Below are 19751 nucleotides of genomic sequence, written 5' to 3' on the forward strand. Positions count from 1 at the left end.
AACCAGGAGAAAAGTCACCAGAGAAAGGCCACAGGGTTTTTCCACTTTTACTAGTAACTTAGATCAGTGGTCCCCAACCTTTTGGGCACCAGGGACTGATTTGCCAGAAGACCATTTTTCCATGGACTAGGGGGTGAGGAAGATAGTTTCAGAATGAATCACGTGCATAACATTTATTGTGCACTTTATTTCTAATGTAATGGTGCTACTGATCTGACAGGAGGTACCAGTCCATGGCCCGGAGTTTGGGGACCCCTGACTTAGATGACACAGAAAATGTACTTACCACGTCTGAAGATGACCCAAAACTGGCGGGGATATCAAATTTGTTGAAGAACAAAACTGAGATTCAGAATGAGCTCAGAATGGCTGGAGTACTGGGCTAAAATTAAAGGAAATAATAAGGTGAAAATTATAAGATAAATAAAAAATTCTCAAAAATTTAAAAGTCTATTTTGTGAGACCAGAATAAGGGAAGCATGGCTTGGCAGCAGGTCACATAAAAACAGACAATTCAAAAAAGATCTAGCAGTTCAAGTTGATCCATAGCATAATGTAACTAAATTATGTAGCTGCTAAAAACAGAGCACATTTTAGGTTGTATTAATTAAAGTATGGTTTATAGACCCCAGAATATAATTGTCACACTGCAGTCTCTGCTGTTCTCTCCCGGAGTCTCCTGTTCCAATCTATGCTCCACATTGCAAGAGGATCATTAACAAAGGGAAACACCTCCAGAGGATGGTCATGAAATTGACAAAGGATCTGGAAACCATCCCATAACAGGAGTGACTCTTGAAGGGACCAGAGACACAAGGTCTAAAAAAGAGAAACATCCCATATAGGATACCCACCTGCTTTCAAATCTCAGAAGCATTCCCAGATACATACTTAATCTGGGTTGCTCAGGTGACAGGACTAGAACTACTGCCACCTAGTGGTAGCATGGAGGCAAATTTTTCAGTAAACCTGTCAAAAAAGGCTTTCTGACCTTGAGAGGGTCCTGCAGGAGGTTGAGTAGCCTGGTGAGACAGTGTTATTTTAAGGCAAGGATGGATGAACAGATACCCAGTGGCAGAATCACATTAACCAGGGCCCTTTCAGCTCTAAAAGATTACATCTTTCTCCTATGAGATCTCCATGAACTCCCTGGACCAATGAACCTCTCTCTGTGGTCTACAGAGTGGTAAGGACAGCTGGACAGGAACTACTGAATCTGTCCTCTCTTGATTATTGTTATCCAAGGCCTGGGTGGGCAAAACTCACTGCTTATCTTATATTTTTATTTGACTTATTTATTTTTGTTTCCTAATCTCCTCTAATGGGCTATAAGTATAAGCAGGGATCCTGTATGTCCTGTTTTTGGCAAAATCTCAACCCCTGGAATATCAGTAGCAGATGGTATGTGCTCAGTAAATATTTAACGAAATGACTAGTGCATCCCAAATTGACATCATTTTCAGAAGGTTTAATTTTCTCAATAAAAGACATTTCAGATTTAAGAACCAGATCTCAAAATAATAACAAGCAGTTGTATCTTAGTAGTAAGATTTTGGGTGATTTTGTTTCAGTTTCTCAGTTTTCCTAATTTTTTGTTATGCAATCATATTGCATTACCTGGCCATCGTCATTGTATTAACTGACATCTACTGAGTGCTTTCCATGTGTCAGGCATGGGGATACGCACTTTATTTGGATTAATTCATTTAAGCTCACAATAGTCTTTTCAGTTGGCACTAGTATTATTCCCACTTTAAAGACCAGGAAACTGAGAAACAGGGAGGCGATATGACTTGCCCAAGGTAATGCAACTAATATCAGGCAGACTTCAAAGGCCATGTTATTACCCCCTGACATCAATGTAAGATGAAAATTGATTATGATGATAATGACAACTAACATTTCTTTAGTCCTAATCATGTATAATATGTGTTAGTCACTCAGTCATGTCTGACTCTTTGTGACCCCATGGACCCATGGACTCTTTGTGACCCCATGGACTATAGCTCTCCAGGCTCCTCTGTCCATGGGATTCTCCGGGCAAGAATAATGGAGTGGCTTGCCATTCCCTTCTCCAGGGGATCTTCCTACCCCAGGGATTGAACCCGGGTCTCTCACACTGCAGGCAGATTCTTTACCATCTATTTGTATAAGGTACTGTGCTGTTTCCAACACATTACCTCCTCCGGTGCCCAGAACAGCCCCTTAAGGTGGAGACTATTATTATGACCATTGTACAGTACTAGCCCCTTCTGTAATGTAATCAACCATGTCCACTGCCCCACCTGGACTCTACTTTGGTCTCATGAGAATCATACTTTTCTTGATTTTCTCTTCTGCATTCCAGCCAAGTGAAGAAGTGATTATCTGCGTCACTACTTGAACCCTCCGCCCTATGGAGATTAGGTTTCCAACATAGATAATTTCAGCCCTTCCCTGTGCTATTGTCCCCTTCCAGAATGTCCTTCTTCCCTCTTTCACCACAATCCTACTAATATTTTTTTCCAAACACAGCTCAAATGCAACGCCTCCTTCAGTGATCAGCCCTTTCCACCACAATCTCTCTTATTATACAGTCTGTACATTTCATTCAGCCTGGTCATCTCTGGCTTTGCAGTGCTGGCTCTCCTTCAACTCACATATGTCCCTTTTCCTCAGTTAGATTAGAGCTCACAGAGGCAGCGAGGTCTTGAGTTTCTTGGCATGCCCTGAATAAATGGTCTGTTAGCTTCCCCTTAGTAGGTGCTCAATAATTTTGCTGATTTCATAATAATAATCTAACCTCACAGCTGTAAAACGTTGTGTTTTCAAATAGGTCTCATACATATTATCTCACTTTTGCTTCATAGCAGACAGACAAAATTTTACTTTTCTCATTTTCACAGTAAAGTAAGTTGAAGGCCAGGGAGGCTAAGTAAGCTGTCTCAGGTCACACATCTCAGAATTCAGCCCAGCCCTCTGGACTCAAAGCCCCAGATTCGTTATCCTAGAACACACTGATTCTACTGGAAGGTACCACTGGCTGGGAGTAATGCTAATGACATTCCTATAAAGACCTTGTCTTGATCCTATCACTGGAGCAAAAGCAATAAAGAGTGACAAGAGGCCATATCCACAGTTGAGATTGGGAAGGCAGGTAAATTCATACACTCTGTGCCGAGAAGTGCCTGGTGCTTATCAGATGGGCGGTGATGACTGTGTTATATCCCCTGTGAGGAGGACACTCGGGACTGAACAAAATGTCCTCCACAAAGGCCAGCGTGGCTCAACCCTCAGCAGTCCAGCAGGCACAAGGAGAATGAGAGAGAGCACTAGGAAGCAAGAAAGGTGGGTTCAAGATCCAGTTCTGCTCCAATCTAGCTGTGTGACCACGCGGAAGGTAGCCAGCCTCTCTGAGGCAGTACTTCCTTCCTCACTAGTAGATGTCCAATGACAAGGCCTCTCATAGCCCCTATGTTCCACGAACTGGTGATCCACAAACCAAATTTGGGCCAGGAACATATTTTCTTTGGCCCAAATACTGTTTAACATTTTTTGATCTGGTAAGCAACACTTAAAAATCAGAAGATCTTATAGAAATATTTAGATTTCCAAGCTTTCTAGAAAAAACAGGAAGAGCTAGCAACATTAAAAAAGTGGAAGACTTCACATAAAATTTGATTCCAATCTTTCTAGAAAACAATACCTGGACATACGCGATTATTTTTGTCAACTGTTTATTCCTTACAGTATAATATGATAAGTTTTGATAAGTAGCACAGAGAAAATATAAAGGAGATGGGGAGTTCTGAAGTAGTAGGGGAGGGGAATCCTGCAAGGCCTACAGTTAACAGAGGCTGCTCTGAGAAAGCTTCTCTGCCAAAGGAAGCTATTCCCAGGACCACAATGGGTTGGAGTCCAGGTGTTTCTGCTCCCTATAGATGGCGCATGTAGGAGAAAGGTTTAGGAGTGCTAATACCCTTTACATACCAAGTGGGGAGTAAGAAGACACTGACCTTGGCTGATGTGAATTGAAACAGATTTTTAAGCTTATTCTTTGATTTCACAAAGGCAACAAAATTTCAAATGGTAAAATAAGTATCAAACTCTGAGAGAAGAGGAGCCAATTGTATTTACAAAGCATTCACTAATCATGAGCAACTAAACACTGTCATTCACCCAGATGCATTTTCTGTCTAATGGGGGTCAAAGCAATTAGCCTGATACCTATAGCAATATCCTGCCTTGCCCTTACATCTGAGGTCAGGGCCATTACAAGGTATCAGAACTCATTCTAATCAGAAAACAACCAACTCTGTCAACCCAAGCACAGCATGGCAGAGACCCAAAGAGGAGAACTGGATCCTATTCCATTCTCTTGTTGGCCATTTATTGTCTGGGCTAGGACCTGACAGGTGATTTCTCTGGATACCAGTGTCTCCAAATGGAACAAAGTATCCATTAGTACACCCCAACATTTTGAATCATGATCTACAATAAGAAATATGTTTGTCATTCATATAGCACACATTACTAAATAGATATATATATACACAGGTAGACAGACAACAAACATATCATGAAGCAATCCTTACCCTTAGTGTGCATATTGCACATTATTATTTCCTAGCTCATCCCCCCTCCCTTTTTTTAATCCTTATCACTACTCACTAAATTGATTTTCTTAGCAGTGGGTAATAATTGGCAGCTTGAAAAACACTGCTTTAGACCAATGGTTCCCAAATCTGGTGCCACATCAGAATCCCTTGGAGTCCTTGTTAAATACATATACTTGTGCTCCCTTCCAAACCTACAGAATCAGAATTTCTTCAGCGTGAGACCTAAGAAACTCTATTTTCTTTTACCAAGGACCAGCCATACACTGGCATTAAGACATCACAGTTCTCAAGACGCAGAAGCAAATAACAGCAATAACAGTCATTACTATCAAACACCTACTTCATGCCAGTGCAGCCAACATAAGAACTTTCCATTCGTTGACTCACTTAAATCCTCACAGTAACTCCACTTTATAGATGAGGAAACTGAGGCTCACAGAGCCTCCACTTTATAGATGAGGAATTGAGCTCAGAGACATGGAGAGAGAGGTTAATGAAGTGATGGGGTTATGATTCATGGGGGCTCTGTTCCCACCCTTACTGATTCCTCCACCCTCTCCCCTCTGTAGTTCCAGAGACCTTGGATCTGTGCTAGATATTCTATACCAATTCAAGTTCAAGGCCATACCCCAAGGGGTCCAACCAACAAAGGCAAAGAGAAGATGAAAACAAAACAATAACAGTTGCACTTTTATTGAATTTTAACTGTCCAAAGCATATGTGTGTCTATTTTCTCCACATTTATGCCTTTCAGGTATCCTGTGAGGCAGAAAGTGTTAGTCAAAGTGTTAGTTGCTCAGTTGTGTCTGACTCTTTGCAACCCCATGGACTGTAGCCCGCCAGGCTCCTTTGTCCATGGAATTCTCCAGGTAAGAACACTGGAGTGGGTAGCCATTCCCTTCTCCAGGGGATCTTCCTGACCCAGGTATCAAACCCAGGTTTCCTGAATTGCAGGCAGATTCTTTACCATCTGAGCCACCAGGAAAGATGGCAGAAGAGGCAGAAAAAAACTACAGAGACACAAAGAGGGGAAGTGATTTACCCAAGGTCTGACAGCAAATGAAAGAAAAGCTATCCCAGGCACGGTCTACTACTGACTTCCCCAGGCAGGGTCTACTACTGCTCTTTCTTCAGAGTTTCTAGCTCCACCCCACTTCAAGTCTATCTCCCTTTAAGGTAGAAAAGGAAGAAGAGCTGGTACTTTCTACCTCCCTCTTTACAGGATTTACTATCAACTTCTGAAATGAGCACTCTGTATACACACTGCCTGAGGGACAGGTTGCCCCAAACCTCCTACACAAGGCTGTACTGAAAACTGGCAGTATTTCCGTTTTTGCCATGTAATTTGGAAACAGAAAACTCTGCACCATGCTTCAAAGAAAACTAATGGATTCAAGGATGAAAGGAAAAGGCATTATCCCTCCCACACAAGGTAAATGCCACCAGCCAAGAGTGAGGAAGTGTTTGGAAGTCACTGCGGAGCAAAATGTTGTGAGCCCACAGAAAGTCAAGGCGGTGGACTGGATCAATCTTTGTGATGGCAGAAAAGGGCTGGAGGGATGAATGACCCCCATTTAGCTTCCTTGGCTGAGACCCTTCCTCTGTTGAGAACATCCCTTCTGTTTCTGCTGCAGAAAGGGGTGTTGTTTGCAATGTGTATACATTTATGCGACACATGACTAGCTCTTTATCAAACACTCTTATTGATTCTAACATTTTTCTTCACCCCTTCACCTTCACAATACAAGTTGTTCCCTCTCTCCCCTTAACAGATCCCAAGGATCATCTAACACACACACTATTTAGTGAAAATAAAAGCAAGCCATCCTTCTTTTGGCCTCTGTCTCCCCATCTCAAAAGTCAATTATTGTTGTTGTTTAGCAGCTAAATCATGTTCGACTCTGTAACCCGCCAGGCTCCTCTGTCCATGGGATTCTCCAGATAAGAATACTGGAGTGGTTTATCATTTCCTTCTCCAGGGAATCTTCCCAACCAAGGGATCAAACCCAAGTTTCCTATGTCTCCTGCATTGGCAGTCAGGCTCTTTACCATGTGCCACCTGGGAAGCCCACATAAAGTCAATGAGTTAAACCAAATGGTCTGTTAGGTCCCTTCTCTAGTTCTAGGATTTGGATAAAATATGTAGGTAAAGCCCTACGTATAGCCCACAAATGTGACTCAGGATCTGAGCAGGGAGGGGCAAACTGATTTCAAATTGCATTTTAAACAGTCGTCTTTTGTTAAAGGGGGTCAAAACAGTGGGATAAAGAAAAAAAGAAACATTTCTATCATGCCCAGGGTCCGGCTAACATTGTAACAACGAAAGTCACTCTCCTTTTCTCTGTCTCTTGCTTTACTTTTTGTTCTATTTATGCGTGGCCACAGTTGCAAAGTCTGCCTTGTCAGTTGCCTCTTCCCTGCGTGTCAATTTCACATCCCAGGGAGCACTCTGGCCCTGTAATAGCTGAGGTTACAGCCACGCAGAGCTTCAAGTTAATGCCAGTCTCATCTCCACGGAAGCACTCCACTTGATGTCAGAAAAATTGGAAGAGGTGTTAAATTTGCTTTGTGATTGCAACTCCCTTTTAGTTGGGGGAGGCTGGCTTAGGATTTGATGGTTTTATAGATTTCAATATCAAGAAAGTAGAAAAGATCTCAGCTTTTTAATTTACATTGTCAATCACGGAGGTGGCTCCTTCCCCAAGGGGATGCTAACTAGATCTGCACTTGCAGTTTTGCCAACACAGCATGGGCACCTCTCCCACCTGCTTCCTGGGGCTGGGTTCAAGATGATGAGATTGCATAAGGGAAACACTTCCGGGGCATTTAAAAAAAACAGAAAAAATAAAAATACTCTCACCCTTCCACAGTACAGCAGATGCACTTCAGTCAAACTGCCACCATTTGAATCAAGTTACAGAATCTCCTGGGTCTCAGGTTGCTCATTATCAAATGGGAATAATATTAATAATATCTCCAAAGGTTATTGTGGAGAGTAAATGGGTGAAGTGCCTAAAGCAATGCCCCACCACATGCTAATACTTTGATAACTGCAGTTATGCTGACTATTATTATTTCTTTTGGCCAAACCAGTCTCTAACCAGCATTTTCTGGTCATCTCATTTCACCTGAGTGAAAGTCACTCAGTTGTGTCTGATTCTTTGCGACCCCATGGAATAGCCCATGGAATTCTCCAGGATAGAATACTGGAGTGGGTAGCTGTTCCTTTCTCCAGGGGATATTCCCAACCCAGGGGTTGAACCCAAGTCCCCCACATTGCAGGCAGATTCTTTACCAGTTGATCCACTAGGGAAGCCCTCTCACTTCACCAGAGGATCTAAAAGCACACTAGCGATAAGGTTGAGCTGAAATGCATCTTGGAGTCATTTGGGTGGGTTGAAGCTGCCCATTTTCCAGTTGCTGCCCTGATATTTATTCACTCAGCAAATATTTACCACCTATTACACAGCAGGCACTGTACTAGGTGATGACATACTAGTGAACAAGATAAAGTCCTTGCTTCATAGTGTAAACACTCTAGAAGGGTCGGAGGGGGTGCACAGTATGTAGCCAAGAAATACAATGAATGAGACAGGGATGAGCTCTCATGATCTGGAGACCTAAAGCCAGTAATGGCTGGGGTGGGGATTGGGGCATGGGAAAGGGTGGTGTGAGATGAGACTGCAGAGGAAGGCAGGGGCCAGATCATTAGAGCCTTTCAGGCCAGGTGAGGAGTTTTATCTTCATCCTAAGAATACTGGGAAATAAATGGAAGGTTTCAAGCAAAGGATCAATACACTCTGTGTGGCTGAGAGGAAGAGGAACATTGTAGGCGAGAAATTATAAGTCGTGCTTTGGACAGTGTGCATCGACTCTGGCTGCCCAGCTAAGTAGCTGATCAATCAGTTTCTGTATCTTAAGTTCCTTCCCACTGAGGATCTCAAAGCATGAGGGACCTCTGGAAAATTAATAATCCCTGCTCCTTATCTCTGGCTCAGCAGGTTTCTTTTTGTGCCTCCTTTGGCTGAAGATGAAATAATGATTTCAGTTTGTTCCTACCAGTTTTTCAAGATTCTTCATTTATTTACAGGCTCCTGGTACCTCTTAATCAATCTCTCTCTCTCACATACATGCACGTGTGCACGTGCATGCTCACACACACACACACACACACACACTTATCATTTCCCAATGTCCCTTTTTATCTGATTGCTCTTTGTCATGACACGAAAACCTTCCACTTTGGGGCATACACCTTCATTCAAGGACAAGGATTCTCCATCTGCTGCCGCCAAGAAATCATCTAGAGTTTCACAGCTTCACCCAAACCCTCTCCCTGTGACAGGAGAAAGGTACTTGGAGCAGAGTCAAGTGAGCTGAGAAAATGAGTCAAGCACTGAGAAATTAAAGAAAGTAATGTTGATGGGCAGGGGGATTAATCAGGAAATCTTAAGGTCACTGTGATCTCTTTGATTGCATTAACATCTAGTAGCAGAAGACTACAGATTGATCAGTGTTACAGCAGCAGGGAGGGGGAATGAACCTGGAAGTCTAATGCCCAGAGCTCTATCTTCCATAACCTTCAAGCCAGTGGCTCAGCTGATAAAGAATCCACCTGCCAGTGTAGGAGACGCAGGAGATGCGAGTTTGATCCCTGGGTCGGAAAGATCCCCTGGAGAAGGAAATGGCAACCCACTCCAATATTCTTGTCTGGGAAATGCCATGGACAGAGAAGCCTGGAGAGCTACAGTCCATGGGGTCACAAAGCCAGACATCTTCCACAGGGAGAATTAATGCCAGTAGATGAAGCCAGATCTCTTCATTCCTGAGCCAGTCACACTCCCTTAGAACCCACTTCCTCCCTAGACATGTATCAGGTCATCTATGCTCCGTGCTAAGTCATTTCAGTCATGTCTGACTTCGCGACCCCATGGACTGTAGCCCACCAGGCTCCTCTCTCCATAGGGAAGAATCTTCTCCAGGCAAGAATACTGGAGTGGGTTGCCATGCCCTCCTCCAGGGGATCCTCCCAACCAGGGATCGAACCCATGCCTTTTACAAGTCCTGCACTGACAGGTAGGTTCTTTACCAGTAGGCACCAAGTATCTTTCATTAAATTGCCCCCTTGCACACTGTGCCCATTCTTCACATTCAATCAGACTATCCTTTTCCTCCAAATATCCCTTTCTCCAGATGGCTTAGAGAAGGCTTTTGAAGAATGAATCACTCAGGATGAGCCAAGTACTGGGTTGGCCAAAAGGTTCATTTGGGCTTTTCCATGACATCTTCATGGATAAGTCTTCAGGCCCTGCCCTTGCTCCATCAGCTTGGACACTTACTTCCTAGAGTCCCTTGCACCTTTTCCTTAATTTGTCCATATTGCCAGAAGAGAAAAGCAGTCTACCTTCTGCAGTGACAGGTTGTAGACCTGGCTCCCACAAAGCAGAAGATGCCAGGCTGGTGTACCTTTGCCTCTTTCTAGTCAGCAAACCACAGCAACCTGAACTGACCTGTATAGGCCTTTGAGGAGAAAGGTTACTTAATGAGGACAAGCACATGAAAGGAAATATCAATCAGTAACAACTGTAGCTCTGGTTTCTCCAGCTCCAGCCATGTGCCAAGCACAGTGCTAAGAGCTCTAAACAGATTAACTCTCATAGGAAGGCAGGTGTGGTGCATATCACCATTTCATAGCTGCAAAAAAATGAGACTCAGAGACATAAAGGAACTTGTTTGAGGGCCCACAGCTAGCAGTGAGCAAAGCTGGGGTTTTAAACCCATACCTGTCTGGTATCAGAGCAAATACTCATAATCGGTTGAGTGTGCCATGCTGGACGTGGGAACACCCCTCTGTTTTCAGCCTTTCTTCCCTTCACAAGAAATGTATCCAGAATCACTGTGTTGGCTCCCACATCTCTGGCTCTAGCCTTGACCTATTTGGTGTCAGTCTTAACCAACTCCTTTCTACTGGATAGTTCCTTTCCACTCATGTCGCCTAGTTACTCAAACTTAACATGCCAAAAACTTATTTTTTTTTTCCAACCAGCTCTCCATCTCGATTTGCCTCTTTCTGTCAGTTAATCCCCATTCCCAGGCTCCTACCTTCAGGATCCTCTCCAACTACTCTCTCTGACCTCATGTGGTCAGGCACCAAATTGTGGTGAGTCTACCCCTTCTTCCATTTCAAATGCTTGTTACACACATGTGCATGCTCAGTCATTCAGTCATGTCCAACTCTTTGTAACCCCATGGACTGTAAACCACCAGGCTCCTCTGTCCATCGGAGAATACTGGACAAGAATACTGGAGAGGGTTGCCATTCCCTTCTCCAGGGGATCTTCCTGACCCAGGGATCAAACCCACATCTCCTGTGCCTCTGGCATTGGCAGATGGATTCTTTACCACTAAGCCACCTGGGAAACCTCCTTTTGATTGAATTAAACACACACACACAGCCACACAATTTATAATCTCACGGTTCCCATGCATGAGTCTGAAGTCCAGACACAGTACACCTGGATCTTCTGCTCAGGGTCTCTCTGGGTTGAAAAGGTGTTAACCAAGGTTGTGTCATCTGAAGTCCTATTAATATAAAGTGTAAAAGTGTAGTATAAAGAATTTCCATACACTCTTCACTCAGATTCCTCAAATGTTAACATTTTCTAACATTTGCTTCATTCTTTTCTCTTTTAATAGATATTTACACTCACATACACAATTTTTTTTTCTGAACCATTTGAGAGTAAGTTACAGGCATCATGCCCCTTTACCCTTAAGTAATTCAGTGTATATTTTCTAAACAAAAGAAGGGTAACTGTCTTATGTATCCACAGTAAAATTATTAAAATCAGGAAATTAATATTGATATGACATTATCATCTAATCAAAAACCTTCTTTCAAATTTCATCAATTATCCCAATAACATCCTTTAAAACAAAAAAACACAAAATTTATCTGCTATAGGACTCAATTTATGATATAAATTTATAAATCAGATCACATTTATTCAAATCAGATTGATTATATTCTTTGCAGCCAAAGATGGAGAAGCTCTATACGGTCAGCAAAAACAAGACTGGGAGCTGACTATGGCTCAGATCACAAACTCCTTAATGCCAAATTCAGACTCAAATGGAAGAAAGTGGGGAAAACCACCAGACCATTCAGGTATGACCTAAATCAAATCCCTTACGATTATACAGTGGAAGTGACCAATAGATTCAAGGGATTAGATCTGATACACAGAGTGCCTGAAGAAATATGGATGGAGGTTCATGACATTGTACAGGAGGCCATGAACAAGACCATCCCCAAGAAAAAGAAATGCAAAAAGGTAAAATGGTTGTCTAAGGAGGCCTTACAAATAGCTGAGAAAAGAAGAGAAGCTAAAGGCAAAGGAGACAAGGAAAGATATGCCCATTTAATTGCAGAGTTCCAAAGAATAGCAAGGAAAGATAAGAAAGACTTCCTCAGTGATCAATGCAAAGAAATGGAGGAAAACAATAGAATGGGAAAGTTTAGAGATCTCTTCAAGAAAATTAGAGATACCAAGGGAACATTTCATGCAAAGATGGGCACAATAAAGGACAAAAATGGTAGGGACCTAACAGAAGCAGAAGATATTAAGAAGAGGTAGCAAGAATACACAGAAGAATCATACAAAAAACATCTTCATGACCCAGATAACCACGATGGTGTGATCACTCACCTAGAGCCAGACTTCATGGAATGCGAAATCAAATGGGCCTTTGAAAGCATCACTATGAATAAAGCTAGTGGATGTGATGGATCCACTAGTGGATTTCAGTTGAGCTATCTCAAATCCTAAAAGATGATGTGCTGTGAAAGTGCTGCACTCAATATGCCAGCAAATTTGGATGTGAGAGTTAGACTATAAAGAAAGCTGAATGCCAAAAAATCGATGCTTTTGAACTGTGGTGTTGAGAAGACTCTTGAGAATCCCTTGGACTGCAAGGAGATCCAATCAGTCAATCCTAAAGGAAATCAGTCCTGAATATTCATTGGAAGGACTGATGCTAAAGCTGAAGTTCCAATACTTTGTCCACCTGATACTAAGAACTGACTCATTAGAAAAGTCCCTGATGCTGGGAAAGATTGAAGGCGGGAGGAGAAGGGGACAACAGAGGATGAGATGATTGGATGGCATCACCAATTCAATGGTGAACTTGGGCAAACTCTGGGAGTTGGTGATGGACAGGGAAGCCTGGCATGCTGCAGTCCATGGGGTCGCAAAGAGTCAGACACAACTGAGTGACTGAACTGAACTGATCTGATAGGACTCAAACAGGGATGAATACTTAAATTTAGGTGTCATATCTCTTTAGTATCTTTTAACTGGAAATAGTTCCTTAGTCTTTCTTGTTATTCATGACCATGACTTTATGAAGAACACACGGGACTCTGATATTCATACATTTTACCTCACAGAGGACAGAAGAGTAGAATATTCCAAAACTTCCTAACTGAAGAATCATAGAATATAGAAGAAATCTGAAAATGAACTACTTGTTTATCTAGGTCCCAAGCTGTTTTCATACATAACTCACAATTGTGACCATGTCATTTACCCAACATTGTTCTTTAAATTAATTCACTTTTAAACTGTATTTCTGTGGTAGACAAAATTCTAAATATGATCCCTAATGATCCTTGCTCTTATACAATCCCCTATCCTGAGTGTGGGTGGAGCGTATCAATTTGATGAGAAACTACTCCAGTGATTATACTACAATATATGGGCTTCTCTGGTGGCCCAGATGGTAAAGAATCTGCCTGCAATGTGGGAGACTTGGGTTCAATCCCTGGGTTGGGAAGATTCCCTGGAGGAGGGCATGGCAACCCACTCCAGTATTCTTGTCTGGAGAAGCCCCATGGACAGAGGAGCCTAGTGGCTACAGTCCATGGGGTCACAAAGAGTCAGACAAGGCTGAGCAACTAAGCATACATATGGCAAAATGGAGATTATCTGGATGGGCCTAATCTAACCACATGAAGCCTTTAATAGCAGAGAGTTCTCTCTGGCAAGTAAGCAGAAGAGGAAGTCAGAGATATTTGAAGTATGAGAAAGATTTGACAGGCCAGGGTGTCAGGTCACTGGCTTTGAAGATGGAGGGGGCCATGTTAGAAGGAACTGCTGGTGGCATCTAGGAGCACAGGGTGACACCTGGCTGACAACCAGCCAAAAAATGGGGACTTCAAACATATACCCCCAAGGGACTGAATTCTGAAAAATATCTGAATGAGCTTCAAAGCAGATTAATCCACAGAACTTCTAGTTAACAGCCCAGTCCAGCTTACATTTTGAACAGAAAATTCTGTCAAGTCTACCAGGACTTCTTACCTACAGAATGGAATGAAGATGAACATACAACAAGCTATACTGAAAATTCAAAGTATCAACACGCTACGCAAGAAAAATGGTATGACCATGTCAATTGATGCAAGAAAGTATTTGACAAAATCCAACACCCATCCATGATTAAAAAAAAAAAAAACTCTCAGAAAGCCAAGAATAGAGGGGAACTTCCTTGACTTGATAAAGAACATCTACCAAAATAAATAAATAAATAAACAAACAGGTGAGACTGCCACAACTAGACAACTGAATCAAGAAATGTCTAAAAAGGATTATATACCATGACCAACTGAGACTTATTCCAGGATTGCAGAGTTGGCTTAATATCCAAAAACCAATTAATGTAATTTAATAGAATTATACTTCAATAAAGGACAAAAAACCACATGTTTACCTCAATAGATACAGAAAATGCACTTGGCAAAATCCAGTACCTCTTCATCATAAAATGCTCAACAAACTACAAATAGAAAGGAACTTCTTCAACCTAGTAAGCAGCACCTATGAAAAACCCACAGCTAATTCCATACTTAATGGTGAAAGAGTAAAAGCTTTCCCCCTGAGATTAGGAAAAAATCAAGGATGTCAACTGTTGCCATCTCCATTCAACATTTTACTGGAGGTTCTAGTTGGAACAATTAGGCAAGAAAATAAAAGGCTTCCTGAATGGAAAGGAAATAATCACAGATGACATGATCTATATCGAGAAAATCCTAAGGAATCCACTGAAACCCAGTTAAAACTAGTAAGTTTATTTGTTCAATATTATGTAACAATCTAAATGGGAAAAGAATTTGAAAAAAATAGATACATGTATATGTATAACTGAATCACTTCGCAGTACAACTGAAGCTATCACAACATTGTTAATCAACTGTATTCCAATATGAAATAAAATGCTAAAAAAAAAGCAAGGTTGCAAGATACAAAATAATATATATACAAAATAGAAAAAATTTCATTTCCACATAGGAGCAATAGGCAAGCTAAAATTAGAATTAATAATTCAGCTTCATTTACAATAGCATCAAAGATAATAAAATACTTAGGAATGAATTTAGCAAAATAAATATAAAACTTATCATCTGTACCATACAAAATATGGTTGAAGGAAATTAAAGAAGACCTAAAAGAATGGGACCTAACCCTAAATTTATGGAAAGATATCCCATGTTCATGGATTGGAACACACACAAACACACACATACACACACACACACACACACACGCATATATACTTATAGAGCAATAGAATAGAGTTTAGAGTCCAAAGATAAACCTTCACATTTATGACCAATTGATTTTTGACATGCATACCATGAAATTTCAATGGGGAAAAAATTTCCTCAATAAATGGTGCTGGGACAACTGTATATCTATGTGCAAAAGAATGAAGTTGGACTCTTCATTTCATATGAAAAAATTAACTCAAATGGATCAAAGGTGACCCAGGGAATGAACTTAGGTCTCCTGCATTGCAGGCAGACTCTTTACTGACTGAGCCACCAGGGAAGGCCTAATGTAAGAGCTAAAACTATAAAATTCTAACCTTGAATCAGGCAATGGTTTCTTAGATATAACACTAAAAGCACAGGCAACTGGACATCATTAAAATTAAAAGAATACAATAAAGAGAGTGAAAAGGCGATTCACAGAATGGGAGAAAATATTTGCAAATCACATATCTCATAAGAAACTTCTCTAAATTATTTAAAGAACTGTTACACCATAATAAAAAACAACCATGGCAGTCAAGAAGTTGAAACAACACAAATGTCCATCAACTAATGAATGAATAAACAAAATGTGATATGTGTAAACAGTGGCATCTTATTCAGCAATACTGGAGAGGGAAATGTCAGCCCACTTCAGTATTCTTGCCTGGAGAATCCCATGGATAGAGGAGACTGGTGGGCTACAGTCCATAGGGTAGCAAAGAGTCAGACATGACTGAAGTGACTTAGCACTCACACACACCACATTCATAGTTTGGGGAACTCCATATAGTGACAGTGTCAATTCTCTCAAAATTGATGCACACATTTAACATAATTCTTATCAAAATCCCATCAAGATTTTAGTGGATTTAGGCAATATTATTCAATGATACATTTGGAAATACAAAAGACAAAATAGGTAAACAATTTTGAAAAAGAATAATAAAGTGAGGGTACTTGCTTCACCCAATATTAAGGCTTACTATGTAATTTCAGTAATCAAGACAGCACCGTTATTGGCAGAGGATAGACACAGATATCAGTGGAACAGAATAGAAAACTCAGAAATAGACCCACACAAACATGCCCAACTGATTTTTGACAAAGATGCAAAAAAAAAAATCAATGGAAGAAAGATAGCCTTGTCAACAAATGATAATGGAGTAATTTGACATCCATAAGCCACACAAAAAAAGAAAACTTGAGCAAAATTTCACATCTTATAAAAAAATTGACTCAAAATAGATCATAGATTCTGTATAGTTTTTACAAACTATGTACAGTTTACAGAAGGTATTTTTTCATTTCTGTGAAAAAGTTTATTTTTTAATGCAGAATACTTTTTATAGAAGACTTCTGATAGAAAAACAGGAGAAAATCTCAGGGACCCAAGGCCTGGTGAGGAGTTCTTAGGCATGACACCAGAAGCATAATCCATAAAAGAAAATCAATAAATTGGACCCCATAAAAATAAAGAGTGAAAATACAAATCAAATACTGAGAGAAAATACTGTCAAACCATGTATTTGACAAAAGACCAGCATCTAGAATATATAAAGAATTCTCAATACTTCAACAGCAAAAAAAAAAAAAAAAAACTATATTAGAAAGTTGGCATAAGACAGTAAAAGGCATTTCACTGAGGAGGATGTTTAGATAGCAAATAAGCACATAAAAAAGTTGTTCAACATTTTTAGCCACTATGAAAAATGCAAATTCAAAAGATACCACTACACACCTGTGAGACTGGTGGACAAAAGACCAGTATCTAGAATACATAAAGAATTCTCAATACTTCAACAGCAAAAAAAAAAAAAAAAAAAACTATATTAGAAAGTTGGCATAAGACAGTAAAAGGCATTTCACTGAGGAGGATGTTTAGATAGCAAATAAGCACATAAAAAAGTTGTTCAACGTTTTAGCCATTATGGAAAATGCAAATTCAAAAGATACCACTACACACCTGTGGAATGGTGGACTAAAATTAGTGGAAACATCAAATGTCAGCAAGGATGCAGAGAAACTGGATTGCTCATGTGTTACTCATGAGAATGTAAAATGGTACAGTCACTCTGGAAAACAGTTTGGCAGATTCTTATATTGTAAAACTAAACATGCATTTACCTCTGTTGTTTGATCACTAAGTTGCATCTGACTCTTTGTGACCCCACGGACTGTAGATCACCAGGCAGGCTCCTCTGTCCATGGGATTTCCCAGGTATGAATACTGGAGTGGATTGCCATTCCGTCCACCAGAGGAACTTCCCGACCCAGGGATCAAACCCACATCTCTTGCATCTACTGCATTGGCAGGTAGATTCTTTACCACTAGCACCACCTGACCCAGCAATTACCCTCCTGGACATTAATCCAAGAGATGAAAACTTCTGTTTACATAGAAACCTGTACACAATTGTTCATAGCAGTTTTATTTATAATAGCCAGAAACTGAAAACAGCAAAAATGTCCTTCAACAGAATGATTAAACAAACTCTGATCTATCCATATCATGAAATACTAGTCTGCATTAAAAAGGAATGAATTATTAACATATGCAACAATTTGGATGGGTCTCTGGGGCATCAAGCTGAGTAAAAAAGTCAATCTCAAAAGGTTACATATTATTCCAATCATATAACATATTTGAAATGACAATACTACAGAGATGGAAAATAGATTAGTAGTTGCCAAGGGTTAGTGATGGTGGGGAGAGAAAAGTGGGTATAACTAATTAGAGGTAGCAGGAGGGAGATCTTTGCTGTAATGGACTAATTTTGTACCTTAACTGTGGTGTTGGATACATAAAACCATACAGGAGATAAATTGACCTAGAACTATATATACACACACGTTGTGTCAAAGTTCATTTCCTGGCTTAATACTACACAATGATTATGTAAGATATAACCCTGAGGCCACAAGGAAACTAAGTGGAAACTAAGTGGAGGGTACACAGGACCCCTCTGTAACATCTTTACAACTTCCTGTAAATCTATAATTATTTAAAAATTAAGTCTAGGAACTTCCTTGGTGGTCCAATGTTTGAGACTTTTGAGATGCTTCACTTCCACTGCAAGGGGCATGGGTTTGATCCCTGGCTGGGGAACGAGGATCCTGCATGTTTCTCAGTGTAGCCAAAATATAATAAAAATAACTTTTTCAAAAAAGTCTAAAAAATTGTGGACTGTATATGCATTTTGTTTCAATTTATAAAAAAAGGTTGAGAGATTTTGTATAAACTTCTGGATTTCTATTTTCTCTTGAAAAGTCCTAAGACATGGAAACCCTGGCCCACATTGCCAGTCTTTTTTTATGTGGGAATTGCTCTCTCTAGCCATCAGAGTACTCACTGAGGTCCTGGTAGTCATTGATGCTATGGCCTGGCCCTCCCAAAGGCATTTGAGCTTGTGGCCGCTGGGTATGCCTTTGTCCCCAACGCTCTGTCTGCCTGAACTTTCACCCATTTCTAACAAGGCCATGCCCCAAATAGGAACTTTGCATGAGAAGCCTCCAGTTCAAGATACCTCTAGGCCTCACCTTTCTGTTATCAGTTCTGAGCCCTCTCACTCATTAATTCCTAATTTATTTGCTTTGGCCCCACTCCCTCAGCCTTGTTCAGGTTCTTGAGAATACGGCAAACCTTTAGGATGTTAACTGTACTGCTGGTTTCCTGAACCACAGTCAGGGACACAGGGTGTTTTAAGGTCAGGGCTCTCCTTCCCTACCTATCTGACTGGGCAGGAAGATTAGATACTCTTGAAAGTGAGAGTTGAGCATATGTCTGAAAGCTCTCTGAGGCCCTGTTGAGTGGTTTAGCACTCCCTTGCACACAAGGGATGCTCTTTGGCAGGACATAAAGGGCTTCCCCAGTGGCTTCATGATAAAGAATCCACGTGCAATGCAGGAGACATGGGAAACATGGGTTCAACTGTTGGGTCGGGAAGATCCCCTGAAGTAGGAAAAGGCAACCCACTCCAGTATTCTTGCCTGGAGAATCCCATGGACAGAGGAGTCTGATGGGCTACAGTTCATAGGTTCACAAATAATCAGATATGATTGAGTGACTGAGCATGCATGAAAAGAATATTTGAAAGCATCGCTCTCGAAGACAGGGGGCAGAATCCATCCCTGACACAGAGTATAAGACATATCCTGTCCCTAGTTTTTTCTCTTCCTTAAAAGTTGTTTTAATTATGAAAATCATACATACTCATGTGGAATTCTGGTGACATTATAGAGAAAAATTAAAGGAGCAAAATAATCTGCAACCTCACTACCTACAGATAATTACTATTAACATAATGATGAATTTCCTTCCAGTCTTTTTTCTGTGTTTACTGAGACACTCCAAAAGAGCGTCACACTCAATATATTTTGTAGCCTGCCTGTCTCAATCAGATTTTATATTTCTTTGTCAATAAAAATTCTTACAAACATTTACATTTGAATGGGACTGTTGGTACTATCTTTCCTTCTCATTTTTCTAAGAGGGAGACTCACTCCCTCTCTCTTACCCACTCCTCTACTTCCTTTCTTCCTTCCCTCTCTCTTTCCTACTC

General features: G+C 40.8%; 1 protein-coding gene across 1 annotated transcript in view; it reads right to left on the reverse strand.

The window, feature by feature from the left end:
* Positions 1–19751, reverse strand: part of LOC136154156 (protein FAM209-like) — a 62034-nt gene that overhangs the window by 13207 nt on the left and 29076 nt on the right. The window contains exon 2 of the mRNA XM_065916429.1: positions 287–382. The gene's annotated coding sequence lies outside the window, so the exon portion shown is untranslated. The remainder of the gene's footprint in view (positions 1–286; positions 383–19751) is intronic.

The sequence above is a fragment of the Muntiacus reevesi genome, chromosome X (assembly GCF_963930625.1).
Source record: "Muntiacus reevesi chromosome X, mMunRee1.1, whole genome shotgun sequence".
Taxonomy (NCBI): Eukaryota; Metazoa; Chordata; class Mammalia; order Artiodactyla; family Cervidae; genus Muntiacus; species Muntiacus reevesi.